The sequence below is a fragment of the Alosa pseudoharengus genome, unplaced genomic scaffold (assembly GCF_046254945.1).
Source record: "Alosa pseudoharengus isolate Yale_2024_CS ecotype anadromous, Long Island Sound unplaced genomic scaffold, YU_APseudo_1.1 YU_APseudo_1.1_scf_13, whole genome shotgun sequence".
NCBI classification, from domain to species: Eukaryota; Metazoa; Chordata; class Actinopteri; order Clupeiformes; family Clupeidae; genus Alosa; species Alosa pseudoharengus.
This window is the reverse complement of record NW_027468598.1, coordinates 21486865-21491467: the sequence shown is the minus strand read 5'-3', so window position 1 is coordinate 21491467 and position 4603 is coordinate 21486865. Positions and strand designations below refer to the sequence as shown.

The 4603-nt window shown below is 40.6% G+C and overlaps 1 protein-coding gene across 3 annotated transcripts in view; it reads left to right on the top strand.

The window, feature by feature from the left end:
* gramd1bb (GRAM domain containing 1Bb) overlaps positions 1–4218 on the top strand; it is an 81232-nt gene extending 77014 nt beyond the window's left edge. For all 3 annotated transcript variants that reach the window (XM_076282533.1, XM_076282535.1, XM_076282534.1), the window contains one exon: positions 1–4218. This exon is cut by the window's left edge and continues 455 nt beyond it. The gene's annotated coding sequence lies outside the window, so the exon portion shown is untranslated.
* The last annotated feature ends 385 nt before the right edge of the window (positions 4219–4603 follow it).

Here is a 4603-nt window from a genome sequence, read left to right as displayed (position 1 = left end):
TGTGGGGAAACGCTCTCCTCTCAGCACCCCCTCCGTGCTCGTCTCCAAGTCCCTTCTTTTTCTTTGTCTTTCACGTCGGAGGTGGACACGTCGGATGTCCAGGGCAGAGTCTCGCCCCAAGGAAAGGCAGAGAGACAAGAAGGGGTGCGGGAAGAGAACTTAGCATGCAATTCGTTTGTGTTCATTTTTTTTTAAATCCTGTTGCCTGCACTCCTGGCAACGAAGCTCCCCTTTGACCTTCTCTGACGGGTGTCTGGTGACATTGGTGATGCTCAGAGGAGGAAAGGACGGTCTCAGCAGGTCCAGCAGGTGTCCCCCGGGCTCCCCAACACACAGTCTCTGCTCATGGTGGCAGCTGCAGAGATCCCCCAGAGGCATGCCTGACAGTACACACACAAACACACACGCTCACACACACACACAAACACAAGCATGCACACACACAAACACACACACACACACACACAAACACACACACATACACACACACACACACACACACACTCATATGCAACATGCACATTTACACATACCACTCACCATGCACACGTAACAACAACATGTCACTCCTGAGAATCAGGTCGCCCTCAGCTCTCTCCCCTAGTGGCTGAAGTGTGTGTCTGTGTGTGTCCAGGCGGCCATTTTGCGGTGCCTGTCCGGGTTCTACGTCGGGGCTGGATTCCCTGACGCTTCTCTCCCGGTGCCAAGGTGCTGCATCCTCAGACAGTCAGTCATGGTAGAGGACCATAACCGGTAGATTAACTCTGCATCACAAGTGATTGTAACAGGCACTGGACTGGACCCTTGCCATTTTGAGAGTGGAGAGGTAACCAGCACCATCTGCATGTCCAGAGAAAGAGGTGACCAGACGCAGTAGTAGGAGACCCTCTTAAGAGCACTTGGCATGATGGTGGAGATCAAAATGGCTGCTTTGCAATAATGTTGGAAAGGAATGGTAGAGGAAATTTGGTCAAAATGGGTACAGATTTGAAAAAAAAAGGCACTGTAGATACTAACAGTGCCCTCTAGTGGCATGTCTCTCTCACTACGGACCAATAGAGAGAGAGAAGATCCAAGAGTCATTCATCAGTCTACTGACTAACAAATTGTTGTGAAATTAAGTTTATAATCTGTTCTATTAGAAGTTGTACAAAATAGATTGAGAGACTTATTGCAATGGACACCATCATGACCAAGTCAAGAATGTGTTACCTTCAAAGGGGGAACTGCAGCTGGACTGTTAGGGAGACTTGTGTCTTTTTGTGTTAGCGTTTGATGACAAAACTGTGATTATATCTCTTGAAAATGTTTAAAGATTGAAGGAATTATATTAATATATTTGAAATATATAGTATATTTCAGTATTTAATATATATTTCAAGATATATGAATATACGCATTACAGATATTTATTGTTAATTTATGTATATAGGAAATTTATCAGAGTTATAGGCAAGGTGAAGAATTTATAAGGAGAAAAATAAGTGTTTTCTTCAACAGAGCACACAGACATGTCTGTGACGTGCCTGATGTGTTCGTGTATGTTTGTGCATGTGTGTGTGTGTGTGTGTGTGTGTGTGTGTGTGTGTGTGTGTGTGTGTTAATGCACATTCTAACATTTCTCAGATAGAGTTATGTTTACTGCATTTACATGCTGTATTTGTTAGTGTGTGTGTGTGTGTGTGTATGACACCGTCATTCCACATCTTGTGCACATGTATGTCTCATGGGTTTTTTTTCCACGTCAGCCATGTGGAGCCAAACTGCCTTTCTCCTGCCCGCGCGTTTGGATTCAGCCTTGCTTCAGTCTACGCGGCGACAGTTTACAGACCTCTGCCCCCCAACCCCACCCCGCCCCCCTAGAGAGTGTGATTGGCCCCACTGACCTGTCACTCACCTCTCAGCCCAACCAGTGAGCTCAAAAGGGCCATACTGTCATTATTGCCCACAACAACTGAAACTGTAGGCCACCCTTTAAAGGCTCAGGGGTCCCTCTTTACTGCTGTATATCCTGACTAGTCAGCACGAGTCACTTCAGAGTAATTCAGAAGGAAAAGCAAGAGGGTTGTTACCCCTACTGTGGAATGTCTCAAAGTGCTCTGAGATTCAAACCAAAACCTTTGACATTTGGTTTTTATTGGTCATACTGGCTTCCATCTCTTACGCTGAAGTGCACCCTGCACTTTTTCTCAAAATGGAGTCATGAAAATGAGCACTTTATGCATCATCCAAATACTATGAGAGAGAGAGAGACAGAGAGAGAGAGATTCAGGGAGCAGGGTGAGTTCACTGTTCGTGTCAATGAGCCAGGTCTCCATGAATGCAACATGGAGTTTTTTCTTTCTTTCTTTCTTTCTTTCTTTAGTAAAGAAAAATGCAATGGCAACAGTGGCTGTGTGTGGTGTGATGTTTTCACCCTCACAGTTATGTAGTGCTGGTTACTGATGTGTCTGAAAACAATGTGAGAGACCATAATATTAGAGCGCACAGTTGCAACGCTAGATTGTCAATGTTTCACAGGAAATGCCGTTCGATGAAAAGAAAGCATCTGACATACTAACATACTAAGAATCCAGTTGTCTCTCCATAGACCATCAAAACTAAATATCCTTTCTGGGTTTCTAACGACCATGCTTGTTTTTTTTTTAATTATTATTATTATTACGATTATGATATTATGATGTCATTGAGTACAAAAGGGTTTATTGACAAAAACAATCCATTCCGAGTGGTTGTTATGACAGTATGTTGAGGATGATGAAGATGATGATGGTGACGATGATACTAAAACAATATTGTTGTGATCCATATTTTCTTTTCACATCTGTGTTCTCACAAACTGGGTTTTCAAGGAGTTAGTTGCATCCTGACTGTAGTGCTTGTCCCATTTCCATTCCCAAGTAAGAAATACCACGGATTTTACTAAGAATCAAGCAAACATTTCAAATGCTTCTGCGCTTGTTCTGCTGTACACCCACTCTGAGTGAAGTTGGACTGTTTTGACTTTGCTGTGTGATGATCAAGGTATTGGTTGATTGTCCTTTTAAAATATTGAAGTTCTGGTTGGAAATGTTTCTGTTTTATAGATTCAGTTTCACAATCATTTTTAGGTTTATTCCACTGAACGACGTGCTGACATGATACTCCGCGTGTGTCTGTGAATAATTCATAAACAGTACTGTATATGAAAGGGTGGTAGTCAACATTGTCGCTTATGTTTCTGTTTGTTTGTTTGTTTTTTCCTGAAATGTATGAACATTCTTCCTCTAGCTGAAAAACCAATAGGGACCATTGTCTTGTTATGCTACTGAGGGCTTTCGTGTGGAGATGTCAAGGATTGATGATGAATGCAGTCGGGGAAAAAAGAAATCAAATGCTTGGAAATCACAATTAACTGTGGTCACGTTTACATTCAACTTTCCTTCTTGCTTTTCCCTGTCAAATCAAATAACTTATCAGAATGAAAGCATGGGTTCTTTTTTGCCATGTTAATCCCCAGTGTAAGTGCTTTTTTTTTCTCATAGAAACCAAGTTCTGACTCAAACTCTCAATCTGAATTCTTAAAACAAATATTGACTCTTTTCCACTGATTCTGTCAAATAGAAGCTTTCAATTCTTTAAACCTCTCAAAATGAGTTCAGACTAATAAATCTCAAGTTTGTTCTTTAACCAAAAGGACCAACCCTCAACCACTCTAAAAATTTTGAAAATCATGGGCCTTTTGATGTTTCTATGGTAACACACCCCCTCTTCATTCCAGATTAGAATTCTTGCTGCACTTGCTGAAACATCCCCATTCTCTCCCCCACATATATTTTTGATCACACTCTGATAATGCTTTTCAAGCAAGTTGAGGCATTACTCATTCCACTTTAGTCATGTCAGAAAAGGAGCCTGATAATATCTCTCTTTTTTATTTTGTTGGTTTTTTTTTTTTCTAGAGCTGTTTTGATCTCTAGAGAAGAATCAAATAGATTTATACGTAATATATATATATATATATATATATATATATATATATATATATAATATGATATGTAATACATTATATCCACACTGTTCAAGTGCAGTGTGCACTGATGATGCGGAGGGTCAGGGCTGTGCTGTGCGTGGCTCTCGGCTCTGCCCATGACTTTGCCTAATAGAAAACTAAGCTAAAGTGGCTTCTGATTCATGTGATGTAGGGAGGTCTGAATAAAGAAGTATTCAAGAAACTCACCCCTGTGTGCTGTATTCTACTTGCGTGACTTGATTTCATTTACAAAAAAAAAAAAAAAACTCACAATGATGCATTGATGGTGTGGGAATTGGGGATGAAATATGGCCAGAGGATATGTTGCTAATATATTTGAAAGTTTAGGGAAAGCATGTTATGACACCTCTAGATAACCACTTTGATGTCTCATTTAGTAACAGAAACAGTGTATCATGCCAAAGCAAAAGCTAAGTTAAACATCTTATAACAGTGTAACAAATAATTAATTTAAATATATATAACATTCCCCTCATGAGGCTGATGACTGGGGCTTTAGTGATTTATATTACACAATTCACAGCACTTTCCATTCTACTGGCATGTGCTGTTAAAATGGCTCACACTTAA